This window comes from Thalassophryne amazonica, chromosome 1 (assembly GCF_902500255.1).
Source record: "Thalassophryne amazonica chromosome 1, fThaAma1.1, whole genome shotgun sequence".
NCBI lineage: Eukaryota > Metazoa > Chordata > Actinopteri > Batrachoidiformes > Batrachoididae > Thalassophryne > Thalassophryne amazonica.
In genome coordinates, this window is record NC_047103.1 from 92602714 (window position 1) to 92622592 (window position 19879).

Sequence of the window (19879 nt, forward strand, 5' to 3'; positions counted from 1 at the left end):
AAGAGACAAAAAAGTCTGTCAATTCACCATAAATTTGTGGTGAAAACATTAACATGCTTGTTCCCCAGAGACAAAATGTTGTCAAGTAACTATTAGTTGTTGCTGAAAAACAGTTTCATGCATCCACCGGTAATAAAATTATATGACTAATAGTTAGAATGCGCATGTTATCAGTCAAAAAAAATTCTGTTACAGCTCTAACTTAAAAAATAAAAAGGAAATTTTTAAATTACACATTTTGATGCACTCACCAAGGTCTTGCAGCCGCTTGCTTTGAGGTGCTGGGGTTGGAGTTGTTCTGACTGTGGGTGCTTTTCGCTTCTTAGAGCTACTTAGACTGCAAATATTATGATAACCTGTAAAAAATGAGAAAATTATTCCTGTGTACATTTATGGGAATGTGACAAAACAAGTCCTAGGTCTGACTGCTTGCCTCAGATAACTTTTAAGAAATATTTAATGCATACCTAGATTCAAGCATGGATCTGGGTACTCCGTTGAAGGTGCTCCACCAAGGAAATGTTCTGAACAAATTCTGCTATTCTTTGTTGGCTCCCAAGGCTTGGCTGGTTTGCCTGTCTGGGGCATTTGGCGGTTGACCTGCAAAGTACGAGTTGTTAATCAGAAATCTGAACACTATAGGTACAGAGCCTGCCTGTGGACATGGTTATTAATTTTTATTTTTTTGGGACCAGATTCTTGCGTTCCCTCGCAATAACCCAATATCATATTAAAGCTCATGCCTATCAGAGCACACAGTGAGTGGAATCAGGTGGGGGAGGACTGAATGCATATGCGTGCACACACACGCAGCAGACAGCAACAGGATTCACGAGAGATGAGCTGTGTAAGTTGCTACAACTTGCACAGCTCTAAGCCTCCGTATGAAATATAGTTTATTTATACAACAGTGGTAGTAAGTAGCAACACCTGTTAGTGCCTCATGAACGTTTATGCTTTTCTTTTTTTTACCGTCCCCTTGTGAATCCTGTTGATGTCTGCCCGCGCACTGTGTTCCGTCTCACCCCGCACCTGATTTCACTCTCTGATAGACATGAGCTGTAATATGATATAAGGTTATTGCGAGGGAACACAAAAACTATTGCGAGGGAACGCAATAATATTGCGGGGGAACGCTATATTGCGCGGGAACGCAAGAATCTGGGCCAAAAAAAAATTACCGCCATGTCCCCAGGCAGGCTCCGTATATCGGTCTGCAGCTTAAATACATTTTATGTTTGAATGTTTTCCATTAGATCTATTTTAAACATATGCAGACCTACGTAGTCTGTGTCATTTTACAGTCAGTGGCGCGACATTGCAGTCATAAGCCGATCATGAAAACGGCACCATTAACCACATTAATTTGGCAGTTTCATGATATTAACAAAATAGATGTGTGCAAGAAACTTACAGTTTTAGTCCATATTTTACATCCCTCTGGATCTTTCTTTTCTGTGGGGAAATTGTAGAGAATGAAAGGAGGTTTACAGCCACATTTCTTCTTCATTCCGTCTTTGGGTGGACTCGACGGGGTCTTGCATTCGTGTGTTTTCAGCCACCTTTCAAGTCGATAAAATCCGTTTGAGCAGTTGAAAATAGCACAGTGCGCACCAGTCATTATTATATGCGTCGCTTAAAGCCTTTGAAACAATCCCTGTAAGCCTTAACTTTTATAGTCCACTAATGCTACTGTATACGAAATCCAGTGGGAGGGGTCTGAGTGTGGTAGCTGGAATTTCTGACCGCATGTGGCCCACGCATGCGCAGATGTGTTGCGCACTTCACTTATTATTGCTGAAAATGTTCAGACTGAACCAACCATCTATTTCAACAGGATAAACTAAACATTTGCAAAATCTGTGGGTCTGGATAAATAAAAGTCATTTTTCTCAAAACAATCAAAATGGATTTATAGTATTTTGGAAAAGAACTCTTCATATATTGTCTCTGCTGCTTCCAGATCGAGATCTCTGCTCGCACTGCTCGATCTGGAAACAGAAGCATGCGGTCCAATCTTCTGAAAAGATCTACCTGCTCTCATTGTCGTCCAGAACAATAGAGGCTTCATTGTCAAATCATTGTATTCTGCTTTTATTTACATTTTACACAATGTCCCAACTTCATGGGGTTGGGGTTGTATTAACATTTTATAATCAACCCAGTCTCTTGGCATGTCATGATTCAGCAGCACAAAATATACATTAATCTATTGGTTTGTCATATTGTCACGAAAAGTGCAAAATTTTCGTCATGGGAGCACAAATTTATTCTAATTCATTCCGTGACAGGTGTACATAATTAAGGAATGTATGGTATCTCTGTACCATACGTCCATTGTTCTCCTGGGGGATTTCAACGCCCATGTGGGCGGCGACAGTGAGACCTGGAGGGGGTGATCGGGAAGCACAGCCTCCCTGATCTGAACCCGAGTGGTGTTCAGTTGTTGGAATTCTGTCCTAGTCACAGTTTGTCCATCACGAACACCATGTTCGAGCACAAGAGTGTCCATAAGTGCACATGGCACCAGGACACCCTGAGTCAGAGGTCGATGATCGACTTTGTAGTCGTATCATCTGACCTTCGGCCACGTAACTTGGACACTCGAGTGAAGAGAGGGGCAGAGCTGTCGACTGATCACCACCTGGTGGTGAGTTGGATCCACTGGAAGGGGAGGAAGCCGGTCAGACGTGGCAGGCCCAAACGTATCATGAGGGTCTGCTGGGAATGAGTGGTGGAACCCTGACGCCTCAGGACACGGAAGCAGCTCTCCACCCGCAATGTTTACGGTGCAGGTGGGGAGCTGTTGACCCTGACAGGGGATGTTGTCCTGCGGTGGAAGGAGTACTTTGAGGATCTCCTCAATCCCATTGTCACGTCTTCCGAAGAGGAAGCAGAGACTGGGGACTCAGAGGCGGACTCATCCATTACCTAGGCCGAAGTCACTGAGGTGGCTAGAAAGCTCCTCGGTGGCAAGGCTCCTGGGGTGGATGAAATCCATCCTGAGTACCTTAAGTCTCTGGATGTTGTGGGACTGTCTTGGCTGACACACCTCTGCAACATCGCATGGCGATCAGGGACAGTGCCTCTGGATTGGCAGACCGGGGTGGTGGTCCCTCTGTTTAAGAAGGGGGACCGGAGGGTGTGTTCCAACTATAGGGGGATCACACTCCTCAGCCTCCCCAGTAAGGTCTATTCCAGAGTACTGGAGAGGAGAATTCGACCGATGGTCGAACCTCAGATTCAGGAGGAGCAGTGTGGTTTTCGTCCTGGTCGCAGCACACTGGACCAGCTCTACACACTCCATCGGGTGCTCGAGGGTTCATGGGAGTTCGCCCAACCAGTCCACATATGTTTTGTGGATCTGGAGAAGGCGTTCTGGTTTGGGAACCACAGAATCTCGTCTCTGCTGTTTGCGGATGATGTGGTTCTGTTGGCTTCGTCAAATCAGGACCTTCAGCATGCACTGGGGCGGTTTGCAGCCCAGTGTGAAGCATCCGGGATGAAAATCAGCACCTCCAAATCTGAGGAATTGGTTCTCGACCAGAAAAAGGTGCTTTGCCCTCTTCAGGTTGGTGGAGTGTCCTTGCCTCAAGTGGAGGAGTTTAAGTATCTTGCGGACTTGTTCACGAGTGAGGGACGGATGGAGCGTGAGATCGATAGACGGATCGGTGCAGCATCTGCAGTGATGCGGTCGCTGTATCGGACCATCGTGGTGAAGAGAGAGCTGAGTAGGGGGGGCAAAGCTCTCGATTTACCGATCGATCTACGTTCCGATCCTCACCTATCGTCATGAGATTTGGCTCATGACCGAAAGAACGAGATCGTGAGTACAAGCGGCCGAGATGAGTTTCCTCCGCAGGGTGGCTGGGCGCTCCCTTAGAGATAGGGTGAGGAGCTCGGTCACTCGGGAGGAGCTCGGAGTCGAGCCGCTGCTCCTCCATGTTGAAAGGAGTCAGTTGAGGTGGCTCGGGCATCTTTTCCGGATGCCCGGGCACGTCCCATTCGGAGGAGGCCCCGGGAAAGACCCAGGATACGCTGTAGTGACTACATCTCTCAGCTGGCTTGTGAACGCCTTGGGGTTCCCCCGTAGGAGCTGGGGGAGGTGTGTGTGGATTGGGAGGTCTGGGCGACTTTGCTTGAGCTGCTGCCCACGCGACCCGACTCCGGATAAAGCGGAAGAAAATGGATGGATGGATGGATGCATGGTATCTCTGTCCTGCAAAGGAAGCAGACTGTAGCAGTTCCTTGGTCATTGCTAAATTAGCTACACCATCTACATTATGTAAGTAATCTACTATTACCTGCTGACTAATCAGGGTTCTCTCCTTCATGTCTGTGGCTGTGATGTTCTTATTAACCCTCTGGGGTACAGGAGCATTTTTTGGACAGTTCACTCGCCTGGCATAAATGTTTTATTATTGCTGTTAACAGCTCTCCCTGCAATCACAATCAACTTTTATGTCTCTTTTTCAGGACAACCTGTACTTTCAAAATATATATGCTATAGTTGTGTTTTATAAGTGTAATAAAGGTTTACAATCAGAAATAAGAAAGGAACAAGTAAAGCAGGAAATAATTTTCCACACACATTTGTGCAAAACTCACAGCAAACTATAGTAAACAACTGTTTTGACACTTTATAAAGGTAATTGGGGCTCTTGTGTGAAAGACTGTACAACAAAAAGGTTCAAACAATAAACACAAATGCACATTTTGAACAATACATACAAAATGGTCTATATGTTTTGTTTGTCTTCATCTCAAAGCAATTTATGTCTGCTATTACACAAAGGTCACATCACAAACTTCTGCTATGAAGTTCTCTCCTGCTCCTGTGGCAGTCAGTCACCAAGCAGAGGGAAAAAAATATGGACTCACTCAATTCTGAGGAATAAATTATGGAATCACCCTGTAAATTTTCATCCCCAAAACTAACACCTGCATCAAATCAGATGTGCTCGTTAGTCTGCATCTAAAAAGGAGTGATCACACCTTGGAGAGCTGTTGCACCAAGTGGACTGACATGAATCATGGCTCCAACATGAGAGATGTCAATTGAAACAAAGGAGAGGATTATCAAACTCTTAAAAGAGGGTAAATCATCACGCAATGTTGCAAAAGATGTTGGTTGTTCACAGTCAGCTGTGTCTAAACTGTGGACCAAATACAAACAACATGGGAAGGTTGTTAAAGGCAAACATACTGGTAGACCAAGGAAGACATCAAAGTGTCAAGACAGAAAACTTAAAGCAATATGTCTCAAAAATCGAAAATACACAACAAAAAAATGAGGAACAAATGGGAGGAAACTGGAGTCAACGTCTGTGACCGAACTGTAAGAAACCACCTAAAGGAAATGGGATTTACATACAGAAAAGCTAAACGAAAGCCATCATTAACACCTAAACAGAAAAAAAAAAACAACGTTACAATGGGCTAAGGAAAAGCAATCGTGGACTGTGGATGACTGGATGAAAGTCATATTCAGTGATGAATCTCGAATCTGCATTGGGCAAGGTGATGATGCTGGAACTTTTGTTTGGTGCTGTTCCAATGAGATTTATAAAGATGACTGCCTGAAGAGAACACATAAATTTACACAGTCATTGATGATATGGGGCTGCATGTCAGGTAAAGGCACTGGGGATGGCTGTCATTACATCATCAATAAATGCACAAGTTTACATTGATATTTTGGACACTTTTCTTATCCCATCAATTGAAAGGATGTTTGGGGGTGATGAAATCATTTTTCAAGATGATAATGCATCTTGCCATAGAGCAAAAACTGTGAAAACATTCCTTGCAAAAAGACACATAGGGTCAATGTCATGGCCTGCAAATAGTCCGGATCTTAATCCAATTGAAAATCTTTGGTGGAAGTTGAAGAAAATGGTCCATGACAAGGCTCCAACCTGCAAAGCTGATCTGGCAACAGCAATCAGAGAAAGTTGGAGCCAGATTGATGAAGAGTACTTTGTCACTCATTAAGTCCATGCCTCAGAGACTGCAAACTGTTATAAAAGCCAGAGGTGGTGCAATAAAATACTAGTGATGTGTTGGAGCGTTCTTTTGTTTTTCATGATTCCACAATTTTTTTCCTCAGAACTGAGTGATTCCATATTTTTTCCCTCTGCTTGGTCTAAAAAAGTAACCGTTACAGACTGCCACAATATTTTTTTTCCTGATTTCTTATAGTGTTTCTTAAAGCCAGAAAGTTGCCATTTGAAATGACTTTAATTTTGTGTCATGTCTGTGATCTGCTTTTTTCTACAAAATTAAACAACTGAATGAACATCCTCCGAGGCCGGTGATTCCATAATTTTTGCCAGGGGTTGTAGTAAACAGTGCTTTACGTCGGAGCGAGAGAGCTTGCCACAGGTTTATCCAGTAACATTCACAGGAAAACTAGTTGAGCAATCCTGTTACTCACACACTGTTTGAGCACGTGAGATTGTATGAGAGGCTCTCCGTCTGCTCACTTTCATTTTTGCTGTGCGTAATCATGCAGGGCGCATTTTTTGCAGCCAGGGTGCTATTCGAATGGGCCAACTTGTAACACATCACTCCTAAAAAGAATCTTTGGTGTGTCACATGAGGTGAATCTGTCCAAAGATTGGATTTTGGAAAACCATGTGATGGTGAACCAAGTCTGATTGGACACTCACATTGCTCACGTCATCACACAGCTTCTATGAGGAGTACAAAGATGGTGGACGGTGGCTCGAAAGTCCGCCTGTAATGCCTGACCTGGGTCTAGGTCTTAGTCCTTATGTTGGTTCCCCTTTTGGCTCATCTCCGGCCCCAGCTTTGATGTGTTAGTTTTTTATTTTCATCATGAGTTATTCGGCTATGTTTTTCTTATCATTTTGTTACTTTTCATACTTTAACCAATGTCCAGTTCTGTTCTAGTTCTGTTCAGCCGGTTTGTGTTTTCATTATCATTTAGCTTTGTTCTGTATATGTTGGCTGTGTACTTTTATATCTGGTTTTGATTTTTGTTTATTAGTTTGTTCCTGTTTAATTTTGCTTTTGTATTGATTCCCTGTTCAGTTCTACTTGCTTTTGTTCTCATGCTCATGTTTGATTATGGTTCCTGTTGTTGCATTATATTCTGACCATGATTTCCAATTTAGCTCTGTTCTGTTTTTGTCATTTTGTTTCCACTCCGCACCTCCCATCATGTCTTTGTTCCTTGTCTCACGCCCGGTTACTTATGTTCACTCCACACCCTGCACCTGCCCCATTTCTTTGTTTCCCACCTTGTTTATGTCTGCTTTGTGTTTTCATTCACTCCCACTCTTGCTCCAGCTCACGTCTTTGTCTGTTACTTCACTTCACTCTGTGCTTTCCTTCCTTCACTATCTTGTACTCTGCACAACCTTTGGCTCCCCCGGTCACGCCCCCTTCCAGAGACTTCCATGCACCTGCTTCACATCACCCTAATTTGTTTGCACCTTATTTAAACCATCACAGTCTCACAGCTCACTGCCAGTTTGTCATCGTTAGTACACATCCTAGCTCTCGTATCAAGTCCTGTTTTGCCTAGCCGTGTGTTTTGAAATCTGCTCTGTTTTTTGATGACGCTTTTTGCCTCATCCCTGATGTCCATGTTTGCTTGTGCTTCTGAACCCTGCCTGAATATGACTGCGTTTTTTCCTGACCCTGCTTGTACCTCCGCTCCACTGACTGATCACCTGTGTACCATACCTCAGCCTGAAATAAAGACGACGTTTGCTTTTACACGTGAACCTGATGTGGGAGTCTGCATTGCGGGTCCAGCCGCTTCGGGTGCCCGGCACCCGCCCGCTCTGACACCGCTGATTTAACTTTTCAACAAAAAAATGTAAGTTTCTATCTCATATCATTAAAAAGTTATTTATAATTTAGTAAAGCTTGGTCTCAGCCATCGTATACGACGGCATTGGCCCCAGAAGGTTAAACCCTTAGATCTTCAGAAAATGTATTTATAAAGAGAAACTGTATGAACTACACAAGTTTTTATTTTCTAGTAACAAGTTTATTCAGTGAGGAGAACCAAATACTAAATTATTGTTGTGTTGTAACTTAATTTTTGTTCAGCCTTTGTGACCCGTCTTGATGAAGTTTAATGCAAAAATGTTGAAATTGGCCCTATCCTGCAATGATAAAGAATCCTTTAAAAATTACTGGATCCAGATCGTGGTCTGGATCATTACCAAAATTTAATGACTTCTAAGTTAGCCCAAGCTACACCTTTGGTAAAAATTTCATTGAAATCCAGTGAGGATTTTTTGAGTAATCCTGCTAACAAACCAACCAACCAACCAACCAACAAACAAATGGACACGACTGAAAACATAATCTCCTTGGCGGAGTTAATAAATGTTTGTAACTATAAAGCTTTGTTCACCATGCCTCCAAAAATATGTTAGCAGTCTAAAAATTATCAGACCAAAACTTATTGGAAAACTAGAAGCACTCAGAGAGCGCAGACCTCCGCCAAGGCCATAGGGTCACTGACGTCACATGGAATACCCTTTGGCAAAGAGACTTATTCCATGTCGTTTCACACATCTACCATCATGTTTCAGATTCAGTGGTTAACCCTATGGGATCTGAGGGAATTTTTTTGGACAGTTCACAGGCCTGGCATAAATGTTTTATTATTGGTGTTAACAGCTCTCCCTGTATCCCACAATCAAGTTTTATGTCTCTTGTTTTCAGGACAACCTGTAATTTCAGTATATATATGCTATAGTTGTGTTTTATAAGTGTAATACAGGGTTACACTCAGAAATAAGAAAGGAAAAAGTAAAGCGGAAAATAATTTTCCACACATTTATTCAAAACACACAGCAAACTATAATAAACAACTGTTTTGACACTTTATAAATGTAATTTGGGCTCTTGTGTGAAAAACTGTACAACAAAAAGGTTCAAACAATAAACACAAATGCATATTTTGAACAATATATACAAAATGGTCTATGCATTTGTTTGTCTTCATCTCAAAGCAATTTCTGTCTGCTATTACACAAAGGTCACATCACAAACTTCTGCTATGTAGTTGACTGTGTGTTTGTTCTCACCTGCTCTGAAAGCAACATTCACACTTCGAAGCTTATTCAGTTTGAAGAGCGGCCCCTCCCCCCTCACTTCATTGATATGGTAAACAGTGCTTTACGCTGGAGCGAGAGAGCTTGCCACATGCTTATCCAGTAACATTCACAGGAAAACTAGTTGAGCAATCCTGATAGTCACACACTGTTTGAGCATGTGAGATTGTATGAGAGGCTCTCCGTCTGCTCCATCTGCTCACTTTCGCTCTGCATAATAGCGCAGGGCGCATTGGAGCAGCCAGGGGGCTATTTAAACAGGCCAACTAGTAACACATTACTTGTGTCATGTGAGGTGAATCTGTCCTACGATTGGATTTTGGAAAACCATGTGACGGTGAACGAATTCCGATTGGACACTCACATTGCTTACATCATCACACAGCTTCTGTGAGGAGAACAAAGATGGTGGATGGTGGCTCGAAAGTCCGCAGAGTTAACTTTTCAGCAAAAAAAGAGTACATTTCTATCTCATATCATTAAAAAGTTATTTATAATTTAGTAAAGCTTGGTTTCAACCGTCGTATACGATAGCGTCGGCCCCAGAGGGTTAAACCCTTAGATCTTCAGCAAATATATTTATAAAGAGAAACTGCATGAACGACAAGTTTTTTTTTTATTTTCTAATAACAAGTTTATTGAGTGAGGAGAACCAAATGCTAAATTATTGTTGTGTTGTAACTTAATTTTTGTTCAGCCTTTGTGACCCGTTTTCATGAAGTTAGAAGCAAAAATATTGAAATTGGCCCTATCGTGCAATGATAAAGAATCCTTAAAAATTTGCTGGATCCAGATCATGTTCTGGATCATTACCAAAGTTTAATGACTTTTAAGTAAGGCCAAGATACACCCCTGGTAAAAATTTCATTGAAATCCGTTGAGGATTTTTCTGTCAGTCGTGGTCATTGTAAAGGGCCCCTTCACACATAGTACGAATAAATACAAATCAGGGAAAATCCCGGCGGAACAGCTTGTATGAGCGAACCACAAAAACATTGAGCCGACGGGCAGGCGTGAACAATGCAACAGTTTTGTGCACACGGGAACACAGTGTGAGCAGCTGTAGATGTAGATATACAGTGAGCAGGTGTGAGGCCAGGTAAACCCTGGACAGGATGCCAGTCTATCGCAGGGCCACATATAGACAGACAAACTCATTCACACTCACCTATACTCAATTTAAAGATTCTAGTTCACCTAACATGCATGTCTTTGGAGGTGGGAGGAAGCCAGAGGATCCAGAGGGAACCCAAATGAAAACAGGGAGAACATGCAAACTCCACACAAGACAGATCAGATGGGAAACAATCCCACCACCTTCTTGCTGTCAGGCAACAGTGCTAACCACTAAGCTACTGTGCCACAAAGACCCTTAATCATTTTCATATTCATGGCTTTCCTTGTGCTAACTGACCTGATTTTAAAGTTAGAACCCCAAACAGGCCCAGTTATGCCTTGGCTTAAATGTTCCTTAAAAAAAAAAATCATATCACTTTCTTAATGGCTCATCATTTCCCCTTTGTGTCCTAGCTTTACTGCAGTTCAAAGTACAAGGTATTCGTGATTAAATATTGTAGTTAAAATATATATTTGTTGTTGGTGGTATTATTATTATTATTATTATTATTATTATTATATGCAAAAAAAGTCTTCAAAAGTGGACCTTTACTCAGAAAGAGTTAGTGGTGGTGGTGTGTGGTGGTTCTCCTATCGGTTTGCTTTGGTGTGGACAGTAAAAGTTATGGGTCATGTATTTTCTTAGTAATCGTGCATTAAGCATATGTGAAAAGTGCTAACACTGTTAGCATACAACATTAAATAAGAGGAAAGTTTCACTCAGCATCAATATTACAACAGGGACATTTGAGATGATGCGTTAGGAAGTTTCACCACACAAGCCATACTATTCCAGGTGTTTGAAATAAAATAGTCCAAACAAATGGACACAGCAACAGCCAAAGTCAGTGGGCGCTGCCAGTTGACTGTGAGTTCTCAGCAGCTGTCACTCAAAGCAACCACTCCCACAATTATACAGAACTTTATTGCTTAAAAAATGTATTAAACTAAAAACAGTTAGAAAATGATTCACCTCCCATACAACTGTTACTGAGGTGGCAACTATAAAGACCAAAACCGTTTTTTTTTTTGTTTTGTTTTTTACCAGGCTGTAAACACATTTATTATATGTCTGCGATGCTACGCACGCTCTGATTGGTTGATTACCGATTGGCTATTTTCCCATATTGGACCGGTTTCCATGACAATCAGTCCAAAATGCATATTTTCTTTACAAACCAGAAGCTAAAAACACTCTTAGAAAAAGCAAGTCGGACATGAACATACTCCATAAATATATCTAAACAGCATCTGAAAAAACACAGATTGAGAGCTTACCACCTAAGGACAGGACCATCTGTTAGTAAGTTCTTCATGGAGGTGAAGCGAAAAGTTGGACTACGAGCCATCTGCAACTTTAATATCCAGGTGATACTGTAGGTTTGCGTGTTTATATATAAAATAGCCATATAATAAACTAATTATTAACCTCACTCTGTACAGGGTTATCAGACCTCCATGTTTTTTGCACGGACCTCGCTGACGCTTGGTCCATACTGACAACACGTCAGTCTGATATTTCTCCGTACAGACCTCACAGTTGGTTAATAATCCGTTATTATTTCTGCTCTAAAGTTGGACATTTTAACAGAGACTCCTATAGGAAAGTGCTCTGTTTTGGTGCCAGCCTCAAGCAACCAGTCAAAGAACTACATGAAAAAAAGACTTCCATTTTGGGGACAAAATTCAGGCTCGAGTGTTGCCGCTTGCCTGACATCCAGTGCTGGTTTATCAAAAACAAGGGGATGGGACTTCTTATACTGTGTTTGGTTGATGACATGAACTGCTGCAGGCCCTTTGCGCAAGTCGATCTCCTACTTTTCTCCTTCACTGGCTTTTCTTTTGTTTGTGGTATCAAATAGAGCACATTCCCCTTGTCTGTGCTGAACAGATCTTTTCGTTGCTGTGTTTGTGAGGGCGTGTCTGCATTCAGTCACAGAAAAAGATGGGAGTGAAAAGCAGTCTTGTGCACTTACGAATGTGCACTTCCATGACCACTGAGATTTCAAAATTCATGAGGAATCATGTATACACGCAGCATCACAACTCTGGCTAAAAGAACATGTATGCATATATCCAAGAGTTTTATAAATGATGAAAAATTAAAAAGACCTGGTAAGTGTGGGTGTGAGCTCAGTGTGCGCTCACTGACACAAATGCCTCCATCACTTTGTCTGTAATAGCACACATAGTGATAATGAAGTCTGTGTTAAAACTGGCTGACAACTGCTCACCACTTTCATTTTCTTGTACCTTTCACTCACAGTGCCTGCAGGGTTTCACGCTGAACACTATATCAGGGTTTTCTCACATACATGTGTTTTTTTTAATGACAGACTAGAATAATGCCTCCTCATTGTCTTTGGGGTGCTGCACAATGATTTATTACCTTGAAAAGATGAGCTAACTAATGAATAGGCTGTTTAATTATTTTTAATTTGCATATTAGCCTTTGCAATTAATGCAGTGAAATAATGAGCTTGAGATGAGGAGCCTGACTGTGCTGTGCCCGCTGGAGCAGAAAGCCGTACTAGCTGAGGTGCTCTTTGTGACAGCATGTTAGGGATAAACCCACAGAACAGTTAGTTGGACCCAAAATGTTGTGTGGGCCGCCAGAAGAGGAGGTACTGCTGGCCCACCATCAGAGGGCGCCCTGCCTGAAGTGCGGGCTTCAGGCACGAGAGGGCGCTGCCGCCACAGACACGGCCGGGGGTGACAGCTGTCACTCATTATCTCTTGACAGCTGTCACCCATCTACACTTCATCATCTCACTCCATAAAACCCGGACGTCATCTCCACCTCATTGCCGAGATATCGTCGACCTGTTAAGGTAACATTCTCAGCCTTAATCTGTGCCGTACTGACTTTGTTTAGTAAACTCATTTTTGCAGCTGTTTTCCTGCGGAGTGTTTTATCTGGAGATTGGCGTGACCGGCGACAGCTTTGCTTTACACCCCCACCAGATAAGTGTTGAGACAGGAGCTGCACGAGTGTGTGTTAGAGGTGGAGGTGGACTCTCCATCATTGTTGTTACTGGGTGTGCACACACCCATATTTTATTGTCTCTGCTCCTTGCCAGCAGTACCAGATCCGACATTCGGAGACGGTGGCCACCTGGGGACTCGGGACTTGGCGGCTCCAGTATTCTCCGGGTTCGGTGGCGGAGGAAATCGTGTGGTTCCGGTTCTTCTCAGGACAGACGTCTTCTATCCTCGAGCCTGCTCACACGTCACCCTTGTGATTGACTGTTTGCAAAATTTCACATTCCTCTGTATTGTGGTTGTGCTCATTCACAACAGTAAAGTGTTCATATTCGACTTTCATTGTCCGTTCATTTACGCCACCTGTTGTGGGTCCGTGTCACTACACTTTCCCAACACAAAATGCAGGAAACAGGACAAAGTACAAAAATATAATGATTAATTGATATGAATGGTACGAGTTTAAACCAGGAAGCCAGGCACTGCAGAAAGGAGAGACCGCTGGAGCACACGGGAGGCAGGAACGTCACACCCAAACACAGATTGTCCAAAACCAATTCAGAACTGGACCAGGTGGCTCAGTTAAGCTGATGGAGCACTGAGGACGCAAGAGACAGAATTAGTTTACAACTTATAAACATGGGATGAAAGAATGCTGCAGAGACGAGGCTGAAGAAACCTGGAGGTAACTGTAGTTTTCCGGCATCTGAGAGTGTGAAGAGAAGCAGTATTTGTACAGGAGGTTGATGAGTGTGAACAGGTGAATGCAATCAGTTCCATAGATGGCTCCAGCAGACACAGGAAGGGAGGGGGAGTGAAGCAGATCCAGCAGCAAGGTGCAGAAAACAAAGGCAGCACAACAGGACCCCCCTTCAACGGGAGCCTCCAGGCGACCTACCAGGCCGACCCGGATGAGCCTGATAGAAGTCAGAGATGAGGGAGGGGTCCAAAATAAGGGCCCACGAGACCCCTCCCAGTCCACCAGATACTGGAAGCCCCGGCGACGAACGTCAAGGATGCGGCTCACCGTCCAGGCCGGATAGCCGTCCACAGTCCGGGAGGGAGGAGGGGGAACAGCAGGCAGGCACAAGGTGCTGGAACAGACTGGTTTAAGATGAGAGACGTGGAAGACAGGATGGATCCTGAGGGTCCGAGGCAATGTGAGCCTAACAGCTGCAGGGTTGACAATCTTATCAACGACAAACGGACCCAGGAATCGAGGAGCCAGCTTCTTGGTGGCTCCCTTAAGAGGCACATCCTTGGCGGATAACCAAACCTTCTGGCCAGCACAGTAGTGGGGGGCTGGGCACGACGCCGGTCTGCATGGTGAATTGTCCTCTCCCTCGGTTGGGCCGAGTCCGCCAGACTCGTTGACAATGCCGTAGATGGACCTGGACTGAAGGCACTGAGAGATTTAATTCCTGAGGAGGGAACAGAGGTGGTTGATAACCCACAGAGCACTCAAAAGGCGTCAGGCCGGTGGCCGAGCTCACCTGGGAATTGTGTGCGTATTCCACCCATGGTAGGTGGGTAGTCCAGGAAGATGGGTGGGACGATGTGACACAGCGAAAGTCGGCTTCCACTTCCTGATTAGCCCGCTCCGCCTGCCCGTTGGTCTGGGGATGGAATCCAGACGAGAGACTGACCGAAGCCCCGAAGGCTGTGCAGAAGGCCTTCCAGACCTGAGATGTAAACTGGGGACCTCGATCTGACACGATGTCCAGGGGAATGCCATGCAGATGGAACATATGGTGGACCCAGGAGGCTTGCAGTTTCCAGCGCCGATGGTAACTTGGACAGGGCCAGGAAGTGTGCTGCCTTTGAAAACCGGTCGAGGATGGTGAGGATGACTGTATTTCCACTTGAGGGAGGCAATCCAGTGACGAAATCCAGGCAGATGTGGGACCATGGTCGACCAGGTGTGGGAAGCGGATGCAGAAGACCAGAAGGCTGTTGGTGAGAAGATTTATTTCGGGCGCAGATGGTGCAGGCATTGACAAACTCACGGGTGTCAGCTTGGAGAGATAGCCACCAGAAATGCTGCTGAACAAGGTGTATGGTTCTATGAATGCCGGGATGACAGGAGAATTTGGAGGAATGAACAAATTGTAGGACATCAGATCTGGCTGAGGGAGGCACAAACAGGCGGCCGGGAGGTCCCCCTCTAGGGTCAGGATGAGTTCTCTGGGCCTCCCGGATGACTCGCTCGATGTCCCAGGAGAGGGCGCCTACCACCATGTGGCTGGAAAGGATGCACTCTGGTGTAGGGGAGCAGTCCTCAGGAGCAAAGTCGCAAGACAAGGCATCGGGTTTGACATTTATGGAACCAGGTCTGTAGGTGAGGGTGAAGTTAAATCGACCAAAGAATAAAGACCACCTGGCCTGTCTGTAATCGAGTCTCTTGGCATTTTGAATGTAAGCCAGGTTTTTATGATCTGTCCAAACAACAAATGGAATTGACGTATCTTCCAGCCAGCGTCTCCACTCCTCCAATGCCTCCTTCACGGCCAAGAGTTCCCGGTCACCAACATCGTAATTGCACTCAGCGGGAGAGAGCTGCCAGGAAAAAAAGCACATGGGTGCAATAGATTGTCGCCCTCAGCCCGCTGAGAGAGAACGGCCCCGATCCCGGAGTTGTCGACCTCCATGATGAACTGGTGGTCCGGATCGGGTTGAATGAGGACAGGAGCAGTGGTAAACCTACGTTTAAGGGACTGAAAGGCTTGTTCGGATTCAGTCAATCAACTTTTTTCTTATATAGCGCCAAATCACAACAAACAGTTGCCCCAAGGCGCTCCACATTGCAAGGCAAGGCCATACAATAATTATGAAAAACCCCAACGGTCAAAACGACCCCCTATGAGCAAGCACTTGGCCACAGTGGGAAGGAAAAACTCCCTTTTAACAGGAAGAAACCTCCAGCAGAACCAGGCTCAGGGAGGGGCAGTCTTCTGCTGAGACTGGTTGGGGCTGAGGGAAAGAACCAGGAAAAAGAGATCGATCACTAATGATTAAATGCAGAGTGATGCATACGGAGCAAAAAGAGAAAGAAACAGTGCATCATGGGAACCCCCCCACAGTCTACGTCTAAAGCAACATAACCAAGGGATGGTCCAGGGTCACCCGATCCAGCCCTAACTATAAGCCTTAGCGAAAAGGAAAGTTTTAAGCCTAATCTTAAAAGTAGAGAGGGTATCTGTCTCCCTGATCTGAATTGGGAGCTGGTTCCACAGGAGAGGAGCCTGAAAGCTGAAGGCTCTGCCTCCCATTCTACTCTTACAAACCCTAGGAACTACAAGTAAGCCCGCAGTCTGAGAGCGAAGCGCTCTAATGGGGTAATATGGTACTACGAGGTCCCTAAGATAAGATGGGACCTGATTATTCAAAACCTTATAAGTAAGAAGAAGAATTTTAAATTCTATTCTAGCATTAACAGGAAGCCAATGAAGGGAGGCCAACACGGGTGAGATATGCTCTCTCCTGCTAGTCCCCGTCAGTACTCTAGCTGCAGCATTCTGAACCAACTGAAGGCTTTTTAGGGAACTTTTAGGACAACCTGATAATAATGAATTACAATAGTCCAGCCTAGAGGAAACAAATGCATTAATTAGTTTTTCAGCATCACTCTGAGACAAGACCTTTCTGATTTTAGAGATATTGCGTAAATGCAAAAAGGCAGTCCTACATATTTGTTTAATATGCGCTTTGAATGACATATCCTGATCAAAAATAACTCCAAGATTTCTCACAGTATTACTAGAGATCAGGGAAATGCCATCCAGAGTAACGATCTGGTTAGACACCATGTTTCTAAGATTTGTGGGGCCAAGTACAATAACTTCAGTTTTATCTGAGTTTAAAAGCAGGAAATTAGAGGTCATCCATGTCTTTATGTCTGTAAGACAATCCTGCAGTTTAGCTAATTGGTGTGTATCCTCTGGCTTCATGGATAGATAAAGCTGGGTATCATCTGCGTAACAATGAAAATTTAAGCAATACCGTCTAATAATACTGCCCAAGGGAAGCATGTATAAAGTGAATAAAATTGGTCCTAGCACAGAACCTTGTGGAACTCCATAATTAACTTTAGTCTGTGAAGAAGATTCCCCATTTACATGAACAAACTGTAATCTATTAGACAAATATGATTCAAACCACCGCAGCGCAATGCCTTTAATACCTATGACATGCTCTAATCTCTGTAATAAAATTTTATGGTCAACAGTATCAAAAGCAGCACTGAGGTCCAACAGAACAAGCACAGAGATAAGTCCACTGTCCGAAGCCATAAGAAGATCATTTGTAACCTTCACTAATGCTGTTTCTGTACTATGATGAGTTCTAAAACCTGACTGAAACTCTTCAAATAGACCATTCCTCTGCAGGTGATCAGTTAGCTGTTTTACAACTACCCTCTCAAGAATCTTTGAGAGAAAAGGAAGGTTGGAGATTGGCCTATAATTAGCTAAGATAGCTGGGTCAAGTGATGGCTTTTTAAGTAATGGTTTAATTACTGCCACCTTAAAGGCCTGTGGTACATAACCAACTAACAAAGATAGATTGATCATATTTAAGATTGAAGCATTAAATAATGGTAGGACTTCCTTGAGCAGCCTGGCAGGAATGGGGTCTAATAAGCATGTTGATGGTTTGGATGAAGTAACTAATGAAAATAACTCAGACAGAACAATCGGAGAGAAAGAGTCTAACCAAATACCGGCATCACTGAAAGCAGCCAAAGATAACGATACATCTTTGGGATGGTTATGAGTAATTTTTTCTCTAATAGTCAAAATTTTGTTAGCAAAGAAAGTCATGAAGTCATTACTAGTTAAAGTTAATGGAATACTCAGCTCAATAGAGCTCTGACTCTTTGTCAGCCTGGCTACAGTGCTGAAAAGAAACCTGGGGTTGTTCTTATTTTCTTCAATTAGTGATGAGTAGAAAGATGTCCTAGCTTCACGAAGGGCTTTCTTATAGAGCAACAAACTCTTTTTCCAGGCTAAGTGAAGATCTTCTAAATTAGTGAGACGCCATTTCCTCTCCAACTTACGGGTTATCTGCTTTAAGCTACGAGTTTGTGAGTTATACCACGGAGTCAGACACTTCTGATTTAAAGCTCTCTTTTTCAGAGGAGCTACAGCATCCAAAGTTGTCTTCAATGAGGATGTAAAATTATTGACAAGATACTCTAACTCCCTTACAGAGTTTAGGTAGCTACTCTGCTCTGTGTTGGTATATGACATTAGAGAACATAAAGAAGGAATCATATCCTTAAACCTAGTTACAGCGCTTTCTGAAAGACTTCTAGTGTAATGAAACTTATTCCCCTCTGCAGGGTAGTCCATCAGGGTAAATGTAAATGTTATTAAAAAATGATCAGACAAAAGGGAGTTTTCAGGGAATACTGTTAAGTCTTCTATTTCCATACCATAAGTCAGAACAAGATCTAAAATATGATTAAAGTGGTGGGTGGACTCATTTACTTTTTGAGCAAAGCCGATAGAGTCTAATAATAGATTAAATGCAGTGTTGAGGCTGTCATTCTCAGCATCTGTATGGATGTTAAAATCGCCCACTATAATTATCTTATCTGAGCTAAGCACTAAGTCAGACAAAAGGTCTGAAAATTCACAGAGAAACTCACAGTAACGACCAGGTGGACGATAGATAATAACAAATAAAACTGGTTTTTGGGACTTCCAGTTTGGATGGACAAGACTAAGAGACAAGCTTTCAAATGAATTAAAGCTCTGTCTAGGTTTTTGATTAATTAATAAGCTGGAATGGAAAATTGCTGCTAATCCTCCGCCCCGGCCCGTGCTATGAGCATTCTGACAGTTAGTGTGACTCGGGGGTGTTGACTCATTTAAACTAACATATTCATCCTGCTGTAACCAAGTTTCTGTTAGGCAGAATAAATCAATACGTTGATCAATTATTATATCATTTACCAACAGGGACTTAGAAGAAAGAGACCTAATGTTTAATAGACCACATTTAACTGTTTTAGTCTGTGGTGCAATTGAAGGTGCTATATTATTTTTTCTTTTTGAATTTTTATGCTTAAATAGATTTTTGCTAGTTATTGGTGGTCTGGGAGCAGGCACCGTCTCTACGGGGATGGGGTAATAAGGGGATGGCAGGGGGAGAGAAGCTGCAGAGAGGTGTATAAGACCACAGCTCTGCCTCCTGGTCCCAACGCTAGACAGTCACAGTTTGGAGGATCCCAAAAAATTGGCCAGATTTCTAGAAATGAGAGCTGCTCCCTCTAAAGTGGGATGGATGCCGTCTCTCCTAACAAGACCAGGTTTTCCCCAGAAGCTTTGGCAATTATCAATGAAGCCCACCTCATTTTTTGGACACCACTCAGACAGCCAGCAATTCAAGGAGAACATGCGGCTAAACATGTCACTCCCGGTGTGATTGGGGAGGGGACCAGAGACATTCAGTGGACCAATGAAAACTGGACGTGGAGGAAGTGAGTTTATGGAGAGGGGCAGCTACTTGACTAAAGTTACATATGAAACGACGGTAAAAATTTGCAAATCCTAGGAACTGTTGTAGTTTGTGATTGCAGGGAGTTGGCCATTTCACTACGGCAGACACTTTGGCTGGATCTGGTCTAATCTGACTGAGTTCAAATATGAACCCTAGGAATGACACAGAGGTCTGATGGA

General features: G+C 43.5%; 1 long non-coding RNA gene across 1 annotated transcript; it reads left to right on the forward strand.

Annotated features, from left to right (window-relative positions):
• Nucleotides 1-275: 275 nt before the first annotated feature.
• LOC117519915 lies at nt 276-14169 on the forward strand. Its single transcript, XR_004563484.1, has 3 exons — nt 276-286; nt 3248-3257; nt 14051-14169. It is a non-coding gene; the product is annotated as an uncharacterized LOC117519915 (long non-coding RNA).
• Nucleotides 14170-19879: the final 5710 nt, after the last annotated feature.